Source organism: Chelonia mydas, chromosome 1 (assembly GCF_015237465.2).
Source record: "Chelonia mydas isolate rCheMyd1 chromosome 1, rCheMyd1.pri.v2, whole genome shotgun sequence".
Lineage (NCBI taxonomy): Eukaryota > Metazoa > Chordata > Testudines > Cheloniidae > Chelonia > Chelonia mydas.
This window is the reverse complement of record NC_057849.1, coordinates 285,536,101-285,551,563: the sequence shown is the minus strand read 5'-3', so window position 1 is coordinate 285,551,563 and position 15,463 is coordinate 285,536,101.

The window sequence follows — 15,463 nt, the reverse complement described above, 5'->3', positions numbered from 1 at the left end:
CTGCCACTTGGAGATGGTAATTAAATAGTTCTTCCTTCTGTCCAAGCAGGCTGTGAATGGCTTCATTAACCAAGGAAGCAGAGGATAAACTGGAGCTCCCAGAATAGACTAAGACAGGGACACACCATTAATGTCCATAGTGTTCCTGGGGGCAAACCTTCCTTTCTCCATTGAGGTAAACAGAACTGAGTTCCAAAAGATCCTAACATCGTGGACCCTTCCAGCCACCCTCAATGTGTGTCTAGAAACCTGCCACAATGGTCAAACAGCCCTTAGAGCACCATGGAGAAATACCCCTTTCTGTGTATGAATTCTCATTCCTGGTGGTGTGGGGAGGGGTTGCACCACTAATAGGCACATCAGGCCCATGAAGAATCCCATGCATGCAAAGCCATCTATAATCTCCTGAGTGTTGTCAAACTTTATAAACCAGTGCAATAGCCTCTTTTCCATGGCATCACACACCTGCATTACAATGGCCCCAACCGTCAACCTCCCCATGTCAAGTTGGTTGCTTATGGACTGGTAGCATTCGGGGGTGGTCAGTTTCCGGATGGCAAAGGCAACCCGCTTGGTCAGAGGTCTGAGGCACTGCCTTTTTGGTGCACTGCGGCTCCAGCTCCAGCATTAGTGCAGCACAGCGCTCCAACAAGGTTGCCTTCTGCATCCCAAAATTCTCTCTCCACTGCTTGTCATCCCAGGCCTGCAGAATGACCCTTTCCAACCAGTCCATGCCGGTTTCCCAAGCCCAGAAATGGCACTGCAGGGTATGAAGCTGCTCCAGGAACTGCTCCTACACTATCAGTTGCTCTGTGTCTTCTTCTTCATTCTCATCCCACTTCCTCTGTTGTTGGAGCTCCTGCTACAGCTGGAGGAGGTGCTGCTGCCATCATGTCATCGGCTCGGTGGTGTGCTAGGTGTCGTCCCAAGCTGAAGTCATCTGGTCTGGGTGTTGAAATACAGCCCAAACAGCCTCTGCATATAAAAGGTTGCCAGCATTGCAGTGCAGAGCATTGCCAGGTTTATGCTGGTCGATGGTAATGTGAAAGTGGTGCTAGCCCACCCAGGAAGGAAGTACGGGGCAGAGACAGAGGAAACATGGGAATTTTTAAAAATTTGAATTCTCCTGGCTTCCGCTATGCATCTTACAATGCACAGCAAGAAAAATCATATGATGCACACTGTTCAGCAGCAAAGCAAAGGGCCATGGGATGGGAAGCCATCACCCTATTTACAGAATGATGCACGTGGAAAGAGGGCACAAGTGCCTCGTGTGAATGCTATTTGTGCAGCTTGTGTACTGCACGTTACCTGACACACATCGAAAAGCTGCAGATTAAACCCCGCATGGAGACAATCCAGTTAACTATATGGCACAAACTAACTGAGATGAAGGCAGTTTTTTCCTGCTCCTTAACAGTGACATAAAATTATACAAAGCATCTCCTGTCCTGATTTCCATAAGAAATTGATTTAAAAAGGAATATAGGAAACGTTCATTTCCTCTGGAACACAGGAAGCATTCACAATCTTCTTTCTATCTCTTTTCCCTGAACAACTTCAGGGTTGTTTCTATTCTTTTTCGTAATTAGCCTTGACCTGGAAAAGCTGACCTTGGTATTGCATTTTCCGCATGCTCAAAAAATTAAGCATCGACATACATCTGCCTGTAGTATGAGGATTTTCTTTTGTGATCCTCTGAACTCTAAATTATGAGGAAGCTCAAGGTCCTATAGACACCTCTGGGATGTGCAACCCTAAAAGTCACTAGTCTTGAATAAATAAAGGCCCTTCCTGGCAATGCCGAAACCACAAATCATTGTGTTGCTGCATAAGTAATTTGGACAATAAAGACCCAAGATGATGAACATATGTCTTCCTGTAGGAGATTTTTTCTTATGTATTCTTATAAACCTGTTTGAATGAATGTGTGTGTGTGTGTGTGTGTGTGTGTGTGTGTGTGTGTGTGTGTGTGAGAGAGAGAGAGAAAGAGAGAGAGAGAGAGTATATACACGGTCACACAGACACTCATAATTGGGGTCTGGTGGTATAAATATTTGATTGCCATGAGTTTGGGATGGCTGCATTGCTCCCAAACTTTGTTTTTTAGTGGCAAGAATTAAGAAAGCTAATATCATATTAATACTTAGCACTTAACAAACCGTAGCTCTTTTTCAAGGCACTGCATATATGGAGAGACTAATATGCTGTTCCTAATGAACTTGATATTCTGTTATTAATTCATGTTCGCAGTGTTTTCACATTAACTACAAGATTCTCTAGAAAGAATGAAAAAGAGCAAGCCGATCAACCAAACATTCAGAATAAACACTCTTTGCCTGTTTCACATTATTAGAGCTAATGGCCAGATAAAGCCTTAGATATTGTAGATAGGGTTGCCAACTTTCTAATTGCTGAAAACCGGACACCCCCTGCCCCACCTCTTTCTCCTGAGTCCCACCCCCGTCCCACCTCTTCCCTGCAAGGCTCCACCCCTTGCCTCTTCCCATCTCTGTGCTGTTCTACCCTCGAGGCCCCATCCCCCACTCACTCTTCTTCCCCCAGACTCTATCCCCTGCTTGCTCTTCTTCCTCCTTCCCTCCATTGCTTGCTGCACTCTCCCCTCTCCCTGCCTCCACCTCTCCAGCTGGACTCCCTCTGCTCCTGGGCTGGGAGCTGCAGCTTGACGCAGAGCCTGCTGCCTGCCTGCCCAGGAGATTTAGGTAGGAGTCGACCCTAAAGCAGGGACTGGCATTGGTTGATGACCTGACAGTTGATGACCTGGTTGATGACTTGGGGCCTCAGGAGAAAGAGGTGGGGCAGGGGGTGTCCGGTTTTCAGCAATTAGAAAGTTGGCAACCCTATCTACAGTATCTAAGGCTTTATCTGCCCATTAGCTCTAATAATGTGAAACAGGCAAAGAGTGTTTACTTGTGAATGTTTGGTTGATTGGCTTGCTCTTTTCCACCAGCGGTAACCACACTTTTCGTGTCCGGTCAGTAAATCTGACCAGACACTGCCAGGTCCCCTTTTTGACTGGACTTTCCGGTCAAAAACCAGACACTTGGCAAACCTAACTATAGACTTAATTTTTTTAAGGCCCCATGGCCTTAGCTCACCGGGTGATGTCAGAATCTCAGTTTTCTGAGCTTTCCCAAATTTATGTTATTGCAAATGACATTCGAATCTGCCCCATTATTTATGCACACATAAATACCCATAAATATTCAACTCAATCTGCAGAAAGCTAATCCCAATAATCATTTACTAGTGATAAATGTTTAAAAACATCCCTACAGAGATGCTTGGAGAACAGACAGGGCAATTACAAAATTTAAAGTAACAATAATCATAATTTGCATTATTGGCACCTTCCATTCAAGGGTCTGCCAGGCTCTACATAAACAATAATGAATTTTCAAGAGCGACTCAGGCCCAGATTTTTTAAGATATCTAGGCATTGCTGTGCTCAGCATCGCAACACCTAACTGATTTAGGAGCTTAAATGTCATTTTCAGAAGGGATCTGGGCACTTAGGACTCCAAATTCCACTGACAGTCAATGGGATTTAAACTCCTAAGTGCCTAAATCCATTTTGACAATGAGATTTAGGCTCCTAAATCAGTTAGTTGCTGCGACGCTGAGTGCAGCAATGCCTAAATACCCTTGAAAATCTGGGCCTGAGTGACTTAGGGCCCAGCTCCTCAAAGGTATGCAGGCTCCTCATTCCCATTGAAATCAGGCCTAAATATCCTTGAGGTTCAGTATCTAAGTCACTTTTGAAAATGGGACTTAGCCTCCTAATTCACTTAAGCACTTATGAACATTCCACCCTAGGGCTCATAACACCCATAGCAAGAGTAGCTGTATCCCCATTTTACAGGAGCTATGTAGTGGGGTGGGAGAGTAATAGAATCCTGGCTTCTCAGTCAATGCAGTATTCTGAACAAGCTACAAGCGGTGGGGAAATCTTGCTGGAAGCTCTACCAAGGGGGATATTACAGCAGCCCAGCTCCATGGTCAAAAAGGGAAGTAGAGCTGTTGCAAGTTCATTGTGGGATAAATAAAGGTATGGCCTGTGCTAATTGCACAATTGAAAAATATTTTCATACCCATGTAGGGCACCTGACTTTTAGAAAAGTGTCCTGAAGAGCTCCTCGGAACCCTAAGGGAAATTTGGATAGCCTTTGGAGTTGACTCCAAACAAAGAACTGCCTAGTTTTACACTACCACCATTTCTGATTTCATTTGGATTTCTGCGCTGGCATTTTGGCCTTGTCTACACAAAAGAAATGAACCATTTGTAACGGAACCAGTTGTACAGAACTCCTTTAAGCCCAAATAGTTCAGTGCAACCGCACTGACAATGCTGAATCTCCCTGCTTGCACTGTCCTACACGAAGAGGCAACTAAGGGGGGATATGATAGAGGTCTATAAAATCATGAGTGGTATAGGAAGACTAAAGAAGGAAGTGTTATATACTCCTTCTCATAATACAAGAACAAGGGGCCACCAAATGAAATTAATAGGTAGCAGGTTTAAAACAAACACAAGAAAGTATTTTTTCACACAACACATTGTCAACCTCTGGAACTCCTTGCCAGAGGGTGTTGTGAAGGCCAATACTATAACAGGGTTCAAAAGGGAGATAGATAGATTCATGGAAGATAGGTCCATCAATTGCTATTAGCCAGGATGGTCAGGAATGGTGTCCCTAGCCTCTGTCTGCCAGAAGCTCGGATGGAGTGACAGGGCATGGATCACTTGATGATTACCTGTTCTGTTCATTCCCTTTGGGGCACCTGCCATTGGCCACTGTCAGAGGACAGGATACTGGGCTTGATAGACCTTTGGTCTGACCCAGTATGGCTGTTCTTATGTTCTTATTTCATTCACAGAGATTAAAGTCAGATGGGACCATTGGTTCCTCTAGTCTGCCCTCCTGTATATCACAAGCCACTAAATTTCATCCAGTTACCGCTGCCTTGAGTTCAGTAATTTGTGGATGGCTAAAGAATATCTTCTAGAAAGGTGTCCTGTCTTGGGCTGAAGACATCAAGAGATGGAGAATCCACCACTTCCCTTGGTAGTTTGTTCCAGTGGCTATTCATCCTCATTGTTAAAAATGTGTGCCTTATTTCTAGAGCAGGCTGGGTAGAGAATAAAATTAACTCCATCCAACTGTACTGAGAGCCCAGATTCCAAGGCAGCTCACCTGGCTGGCTGCTGCAAAGCTATGGAGTCTGTAAGCATTGGGAACCTGGGTTACTAAGGAGCTGCTAGTCTGAGAGCCAGGACTCCTAGGGCTTCTAGGCTTCCAGAGCCTGTCAGCTGCTAGGCAGGCTGCCCAAGAGCAAGAAGTCGGGAAGTCCAAGCTCCCCAGCAGCCTCCAGAAAAGCTGCCAAGGAATTGGGTGCGCAAACTGGCAGGAAACCAGACAGGTTTCCAAACCTGGTGTCTGGCAGAATGTTGTCGAAATCGAACCATCTTTGTGAAAAAACAGCAAATTCCAAGAAAAAAATATTTTGTTGACAATTTTTCCAACCAGGCTCTACTTATTTCTAACTGGGATGTGTCTGGCTTCATCTTTCAGCCATTGTTATGCTCTTCTCTGTTAGATTAAAAAGCCTGTTAGTATCCAGTATTTTCTCCCCATGAAGGTACTCACACAGTGTAAGAAAGCCACCTCTCAATCTTCTTTCTGATAAACTAAACTGTTTGAGTCTCTAAGTCTCTCACTCGAAGACATTTTCTCCAGCCCTTTAATCAGGTTTGTGGCTCTTTTCTGCATTCTCCAGTTTTTCAACATCCTTTTAAAAATGTACGTACGAGAACTGTCTGCAGTATTCCAATACTGGTCTCACCAGTGCTGCATGCAGAGGTAAAATCCCCTCCCGCCTCCTACTCACTACTCCCCTTTTATACATCCAAGGATTGCATTAGCCCCCCTCCCCCGCTTTTTTTGTTTTGTGTTTTTTTGCTACAGCATCACACTGGGCACTCCTGTTGTGTTGCTTGTCCTCGATGACCACTAAATCCTTTTCAGAGTCACTGCTTTCCAGAATAAAGCCCCCCACTATGTAGGTCTGGCATGCATTTCTTATTCCTAGAAGTATAACTTTGCATTTGACTGTATGAAAATGTATGTTGTTTGAATGGGCCCTGCCATTACCAAGCAATCCAGATTACTCTATATGGCTATTGTCCTCATCATTATTTACCACTCTACCTATCTTCGTGTCATCTGCAAATTTTATCACCAGTGATTTTTTATTCACTTCCAGATCATCAATGAAAATATGGACCAGTGTCAGGCCTAGTACCAATCTCTGCAGAACCCCACTAAGAGCACCCCCATTCTAGGCTGATTCCCCTGTGATAACTACTCCTTGAGATCTGAGACTTCCCTGGATAGCCATCCTACAATCCCGGGCTCAATTTCCAGAAGAAATTAATCCTGGGAGATTTCACAAGGGCATTGGTACACTGCAGGGTGATAGTGAGAGGACTAGTGGAACCATTCCATCTTGCCTGCATCCAGAGTAGCACTAAGTCTGTTCAGGCTGAGCTGATTATGCTTTAATTAGTTATTAAATCTGCTGAAAGGGTGTTTGTGCTTGTGATACTGGCGAGCCAGGGGCCAGCTCGTGCCAAGGTCCCCATGTCTCAACTGGAGACTGACAGATACATCGCTGGCGGGTTAGTATCGATAGAATAGGTATTAGAATTAAAGAAAGTGCTTCGTCTCTATTGCATGCTTGTGAGTTGCTGCATGCATTAATCTTACTTATAATATCTGTGTTCTATACTGTAATGTAATATTTGTGCAAGTGTATTAAGAGCTTCTATGACTGCATGAACCATCATAGAGGAGATGGGCATTAATTAGCTTGAAGAGCTGCTCTTCCACAGAAACTATTATGCCCCTCTCAAAAGAGGAGACCCATCGATAACAGATGGGCTCTGATTGGCTCTTACAACTGGAAACTTCCTACATCAGGATTGAGGAATGGTCAACAAAAAGACTAAAAAGAAAAGGAGGACTTGTGGCACCTTAGAGACTAACAAATTTATTTGAGCATAAGCTTTCGTGAGCTACAGCTCACTTCATCGGATGCATTCAGTGGAAAATACAGTGGGGAGATTTATATACACAGAGAACATGAAACAATGGGTGTTACCATACACACTGTAATGAGAGTGATCAGGTAAGGTGAGCTATTACCAGCAGGAGAGCGGGGGGAAAAGACCTTTTGTAGTGGCCACTATGGATGTAGAAGCCCTCTACACCAACATTCCACAGAAAGATGGACTACAAACCGTCAGGAACAGTATCCCTGATAATGTCATGGCAAACCTGGTGGCTGAACTTTGTGACTTTGTCCTCACCCATAACTATTTCACATTCGGGGACAATGTATACCTTCAAATCAGTGGCACTGCCATGGGTACCCGAATGGCCCCACCGTATGCCAACATTTTTATGGCTGACTTAGAACAATGCTTCCTCAGCTCTCGTCCCTTAATGCCCCTACTGTACTTGCGCTACATTGATGACATCTTCATCATCTGGACCTATGGAAAAGAAGCTCTTGAGGAATTCCGCCTTGATTTCAACAATTTCCATCCCACCATCAACCTCAGCCTGGACCAGTCCACACAAGAGATCCACTTCCTGGATACTACGGTGCTAATAAGCAATGGTCACATAAACACCACCCTATACCGGAAACCTACTGACCGCTATGCCTACCTACATGCCTCCAGCTTTCATCCAGACCACACCACATGATCGATTGTCTACTATAGGACAGGCCCAACAAAGAAAATAACAGAACGTCACTAGCTATCACCTTCAGCCCCCAACTAAAACCTCTCCAACGCATTATCAGGGATCTACAGCCTATCCTGAAGGATGACCCATCACTCTCACAGATCTTGGGAGATCAGGCCAGTCCTTGCTTACAGACAGCCTCCCAACCTGAAGCAAATAATCACCAGCAACCACACACCACACAACAGAACCACTAACCCAGGAATCTGTCCTTGCAACAAAGCCCGTTGCCAGCTGTGTCCACATCTATTCAGGGGACACCACCATAGGGCCTAACCACATCAGCCACACCATCAAGGGCTCGTTCACCTGCACATCTACCAATGTGATATATGCCATCATGTGCCAGCAATGCCCCTCTGCCAGTATATTGGCCAAACTGGATAGTCGCTACGTAAAAGAATAAATGGACACAAATCAGACGTCAAGAATTATAACATTCAAAAACCAGTCGGAGAACACTTCAATCTCTTTGGTCACTCGATTACAGACCTAAAAGTGGCAATTCTTCAACAAAAAAACTTCAAAAACAGACTCCAAAGAGAGATTGCTGAATTGGAATTAATTTGCAAACTGGATACAATTAACTTAGGCTTCAATAAAGACTGGGAGTGGATGGGTCATTACACAAAGTAAATCTATTTCCCCATGTTTATTCCCCCCCCCACCCCCGGCTGTTCCTCAGACGTTCTTGTCAACTGCTGGAAATGGCCCATTTTGATTATCACTACAAAAGGTCGTCCCCGTCCCCCCCTGCTCTCCTGCTGGTAATAGCTCACCTTACCTGATCACTCTCGTTACAGTGTGTATGGTAACACCCATTGTTTCATGTTCTCTGTGTATATAAATCTCCCCACTGTATTTTCCACTGAATGCATCCGATGAAGTGAGCTGTAGCTCACGAAAGCTTATGCTCAAATAAATTTGTTAGTCTCTAAGGTGCCACAAGTCCTCCTTTTCTTTTTGTGGATACAGACTAACACGGCTGCTACTCTGAAAAAAGACTAAAGATTCTTACTGTTGTTCTGCTCTCCTCCCCGTGAAGATGAGTCACACAAGTGGATTCCTCTCATCAGCTGAGTTTGCTGCTCAGAGCACATGTCTGGAGCGGGCTAAAAACCCCAAACAAAAGGCACTAGGTATCCCTATGCTGCTTGGACTCTGGGGGAGGCCAGGTGTTTCTAGCCATAAGCACGAGATACCCAGAAGCTTAGCCTGGGTTAGTCCTAAAAGTCAAAGAGAGCTAACTGATTATAGAAGCCTGTATTCCTTTTGAAACCTAGGACAGTAACTCATTTGTGTATCTATGTTTGCTTGCTTTAACCTTGTAAATAACTCTCTAATTTCCTTTCCCTATTTAATAAATCTTGATATAGTTTACTATGGGACTGGCTACAAACATTGTCTTTGGTGTGAGACCTACAGTGCAATTGACCTAGGGTAAGTGACTAGGAGTAAGAGATTAGGAGTAATCAGAACATTGCTGTGATTCTTGATGTAAGGGGCTATCTATCATAGAGATATGTTGAGCTGGGTGGCAAGACAGACCAAAGGGGACTGTCTGTGACTCCGTGTTCAGGCTGTTGTGGTGCCAGAGGAGTGTGCCTGTGGTGCAGCTGATTGGTGAAATCTAAGTTTAGAACTCACAGCCAGTTTGGGGTTTGTGCCCTGGTTTTCAACAGTCTTCCCTGACGCTGGTACTTACGCTCTCGCATCACTGTAAGGAGCACCACAGGGCTTACCAATTATTGTTCATTTGTATGTTAATTGGGTCACTGGCTGAAAAGCGTTCTACAAATTTTCTAGGGGGTTGAATTGATTTAATTTCTCTCAGGTAGCCCAGGGGCCTGATTCTTTATACAAGCACAGAGTGGGTATAAAGAGCTGTTGTTCTGATTTGATATTGTTTTGCAGTGGTGTAAATGATAGCACAAGTAGGGTGACCAGAAGTCCCAACTTTATATGGGAAGTCCTGATATTTGGGGCTTTGTCTTATATAGGTGCCTATTGCCACCCCACCCCCCCCGTCCCGATTTTTCACCCTTGCTATCTGGTCACCCTAGGCACAAGGTGCAGGACAATGGAGAACCAGGCATTTGTGCATTATGGGTATTACTTCAGAATGGTGACTGGAACAGCTCTATGACATCTGGTGCTTTGCTGCACTTAGAGGATGTCTTTGTCTGCACAAACAATGTGAACGTTGAAGCCCAGTTTTTCAGTATGTGTGTGAAATGTGCTGCCTTATTGCTGCTGAAGTTACTTTGGTTTCTTTAAAAGTAAGCAATAATAATTGATCAAATAATAATAAAGGAAAGGAAAAGTACATCTTACATGGTATTAGACAAGATCCAGTCCTACTTAAATAAACAAAGAAATAAAATGATTGTCTAGGCACACAGGACCCAGTTCAGGACAGGAATGGTGGTCCAATAATTAGAGCATTAGCCTGGACTTCAGGAGACCTGCATTCAATTTTCTTTTCTGCCAAGTCACTTAGCACCTCAGTTGACCTTCTGTAAAATGGGGCTGATAATGCTTCCCTACCTGAAAGGGATGTTGTGAGGTGCTCAGGCCATGCAGAAGGACCATTCTCCATACAAATATATCACAGCCATTCCCTCTAGGAGGTCTGCTCGGTACTATGGCTTTAGTCAAATAGCATGATAACATCCTAGTCTGACAAATGGTTCTTGCAGCTGGTATATTGCAAGACTGTGACACAATAATGACTGGAGAACTGTGAGTGATCAGCACTGGCCCTTTACGTTAGCAGCAGCCAGAGAACAACATATAGGCTAGGATAAAAGGACCTAAAAAGAACTAGCCTATCAAATTTGTGGGAGAAAAAGAAAGGAGAGAAATCTCCAAGTGCCCTCTTTCTCAGCTCTGCTTGATAGCCACATGCAATCGGTATAGAAGCAAATGAAAGATTCCCAGGTCTCATTCAAGCGGGCCTAAAATGGGGATAGTAGCCTCACAAATTCAAATTTTAAAAATCCTTCAGGGACCCATTAGTTATAGCACAGTGCAGGGTGTAGATCTTCCCAAAATTGAACCCATCCCTGCCAAGACAGGAAAGTGAGGAAGATAGAGCTCTGTGAAGGAAAATATGAAATGCTGGTCTTTGGGAAAGGGCCACGCTATATGTTAATAGCATTCCTAGCCTTTAAAAACATCCCTGTGATTTAGCAAATAACTGAAGCATATGCTTAACTTTAAGCATAAATGTGAATAGCCGTATAAAGTCAATGGCAATGTTCTCATGCTTAGAATTAATCACATGCTTAAGGACACAGTTGTGGAGGGCAGTCAAGGGTTGTAATCTGCCCCTACCTCCTTTACGCTGGCTAAATGTATCATTGTTAGCAGCATGCAGGGAGAGGTAGAGACAGCAGCTTCTGCAGGGCCCTTTCTCTCCCCTCTCCCAGAAGTCGGGAGGGCTGGAGCCACTCTGCCTTTCCAACATGCCAGCCAGCACGCAGGAGGAAACAATCTGCACCCGCGGTTCAGGGCTAGCGCAGACGACTAACCCCCTGGAGCTACTGGTGACAAAGGGAGGGCTCTGAGACACCATCTGCTCCCTGGTCTGCTCAATTATGTGTTCTCCCTTACTTGGGGCTTGGGGCAAAGCCAGAATTGAGCTCCCTGGATCAAATCCTGGCCCCATTTAAGTCAGTGACTTCAGTGGAACTCAGCTTCCACCATTTGCTGAATCGCAGCCTCCTGCACCACAGCATCACAGGGATAAATGCATAAGGGAGGCTTGGAGGGAGAAAAAAAGAAAAATATGGATAGGAACACTAGAAGTGATACCTAACAAGCAGCTATCACTTTCCAAATATTTTTCTTCTATTAATTTTAAGGGGGAAATCACTTGGTGGTAAATGGTGGATAAACTAAAACCAGCTGCACCATGCTAGGCAGCTGTCAGAAAGCCAGACAAATTCTCTGGATATATAGGAAGTCTGATTTTTAAATCAACTAAAGCTATTCCAGCACTATCAAAGTCACTGGTGAGAATATAATTAGAGTACTGAGTGTGATTTTGGTCAACTTATTACAGGAAGAATATTGCTAAGATTAAAAAGGTGCAGCAGATGACAACTAAAATGATTCAGGATTTGGGAGGAATGAATTATATAGAAAGGTGAGTCAGATTTGGCAAATATCTATTTTAAAACAAAAGGAAACTGGAAGGGCAGAGGGGAGGTCCCATAGAGGTATATATGATCCTGAGTGGGGAGTAACAGATTGATGGGATAAGATGCTTAACACAGTATCTAATTTACAACCCAGAGGTCATGGACTAAAATGGAGGAGGGAGCTAGTCCATAAACAATCCAGGAAGAATTTCTTTATACAAGGGGTAATGAGAAGATAGTTTGACTGTTAACTTTGGGAGTTTGTTCTAAGCAGTGAACAACACCAGTTCTGGAGGGGGAGACATTTTTGAAAAAGGAGCAAGCAGAAGAGTATATACCCCTGACCAGATTTTTGAGATTAGGTTAATGAGAAATAGGTTGATTTATATTTCCTGAGTTTACAAGGTCACACCTCAATGGATCATAGTGTCTCTTTTTGTCTGCTAATGTCCTTGTATGTGTCTGTTTTTGTGTGTGTGTATGTTAAATAAACATAGCCACTCATCTGAATTTTAAAACAGTGCTAACATACTTGCCCGGTAGATCTCTAAGATATATTCCTTTCCATTTTATGTTTTTGTTCATGGGAAGGAATCAGAATTTATGCCTCATGGTTAGCACAGCTGCTGAAAATTATTCCTATAGTCCAAATGTCTTCAGTTTTTCATGTGATGTTGCTAGTTTTCAAACACCTTACAGAGTAAAAAATGTGAGAGTTATTGTAGTGAAACAATATCAGGGGCCCATCTTGTCGGTTCTCAGCAGTGGCCATTATTACACATTTAAGAGGAAGATGTAAACCCCATAACACACCTGATTATATCACACTAGACCATGTAGGAAATTTTCATCCTGAGTCCAACTAGCAATTTTGTAATTTTACACTAGTACCATACCTGCAGATGCTGTAATTATTCATATGTCTAATTATTTTATTTCTACTACGCTATGTCCTGCAGCAAAAATTCCAAAGGTTAGTTATATATTGTGGAAGAAAATATTTCTTTTAACGTGTTTTACATTTCCTTTAGTACGTTTCATTTAGTGCCCACTTGTTCATACAGTACAAGAAAGGGTAAATAGAGTGCTGGAACCCGCTTTCTCTGTACTGTTCATTATGTCACATACACCTGTCATATCACCTCTTCTCGTTTCCAAAGTAAACAGCGCTACAGTGAAATCCTGGTCCCATTGAAGTCAATGGGAGTTTTGTCACTGATTTCTATGGGGCCAGGATTTCACCCCTAATCTCTTGGGGCCTGAGCTAGACCATTGAAGTCAATGGCAAGATTGCCATTGGTTTCAAAGGATTTTGGATCAAGCCCTTAATTTGTCTTTATGTGGCTTGTACCACCCTTCAAATTATTTTTTTCCTTCTTTAGTTCTTTTTGTATGAAAATGAAATGCAGTATTTAGGAGGAGATCGTACCATTTATTTACATGATGCCTCTACAACATTTTCTGTATTATTCTTTATACCTGTTTTAATACAGACAAACATCTTATTGGTTGTTTTCACCCCATTGAGTAGTCCCCTACCCCACCTCATGTCTTCACTGAGCTGTCCAAAGGGCACCTGTATGTCATGTCATGCACGTATATCATACTACACTGTTAGTGGGATAGCAGGGTATCAAAGAAAGAGCACAGTGCAAAAACAATGGCTTAGTAAGAGTGCAAATCACATTTAAACCTTACCATCATCCAAGTTTCTATTTCATGTTTTCCAAGCATTATTCAGGCCCAATGGATTATTAGCTACTCAGATTTTTATTTCTCACAACTTTATATCAAACATTTAAAGACTGATCTCCTTGCTAAGATGCTATAACGTCATACAATATAATTACCTTAACACAGGCCCTGGATAATCATTAACTTCTCTGAACTTTCAGTTGATCAGGTGCTCAAGTCATAATACAGTTTCCTGCTGGGAACAATGGCTGTCCAAAGACACACTCTGATTGACCAGCTGGGCCTTTTTGATGACATCACAACTGTGCACCAACTAAAACAATATCCCTACACCCACTACGTGAAATACGCGTTGCTGAGGTGTTGGAAGGAACGTTACTGAGAGGATAAAAACAGCACAGGCAGCCGATAAAAGGGGGACTGGTAGGGAGGGGAGAAAAGGAAGAATGAGGGAGAATAATGATAAATTTTCTCTGAATTATCAGTAGCATGTTGTGGCCTGTGCAGCCAATTTTAAGTGACTTGCAAGTGTAAAAGCTAGACAGGGAGCTGTTCAGTATGCCAACTTTAGGGCCCAGTCCTGCAAACCTGTAAGCATGTGAGTAGTTCCAGAATCTGGCCCCTATGAGAACAATTTTCTATGTCCTAGGCACTGTATAGGTACATTGTGTAAGATTCTTTCAGTAAAGATCCTCAACCCCTACAAAGATTCTGCTTCCCCCTTCATTTACTTCTGTAGCTCCCACCAGAGCATCTACACAGGCCAAATTCATCTACTGAAGTCACTGGTGTTACACCAGGGATGAATAGCACCCATCCTCTATTGAGAAATCCTATAGGATTTAATAAAGATGAACCCATTAAGGTTCTGTAGAAATTATCCTAAAAAAGTATGGAATGTAAAGGAGAATTATATTTTTTCTATTGTTTTTTTTATCGATCCTGTTGAATTCAGTAGTAGGCACTACTCCACTAAATTCTAAAAGAAGGTTAAAAAAGTCATCAAAAGGCTATCATTTTCTGTTTAATTCTATAATGCTTTACATGAAGTACCGAGGGACATTTCTGTATTTTAAGTGACCTATCTCCTTTTTAAGCCACTATGACAGTTTGTTTTTGTTTTTCCAGGCTCAAGAGACTGTCACTGAGCATACTTTTGTTACTCCCTAGCCCCATCCATCCTGGTAATTTCAGTCAAACATGATTCTGTCAAAGGCGGTTCCTTTGAGCAATATGGTTGAGGCCTAACTGATTTCAGTGGGCTCTGCATGGACCCAATAGTCTACTTGCAGGACTGGGCCCATTTTAGGATCATTGAGCTGTGGCTTCTTCAATGACCTAGGTTAAACTTTAATTTAGGATATTTTGGTCTGGGATACAAGTGAAACAAAACTTGCCTGAATTCTCTTATGGAATTACAACCCAGGGCTTTTTTGCGTGCCTGTGTGTGTGTGCTCTCCCATCAGTAAACAATGTAATTGCGATCAGCTTAAACATTAAAACAGAAGCAGCAACAAATCTCCAGCTTTGCTTTGTAACCTTGGTTACCAGGTCTATATTTTATCAGCAAAGAATATTTTTAATGGAGGAGGGAAAAATACATAACAGAATTAGAATAGTACAACGTAAAACAGAGTAAAACAGATACAGTGAATTGTTTCTTTCTGTGTTTGATTAATAAACTACACCATTAGTTCATAAGTGCTAAATGATTAGGCGTTTTTAATTCTATATTTTTAACCAGAGTACATCACAACACTTTGAAAAAAGATTAGTTCCACATACATC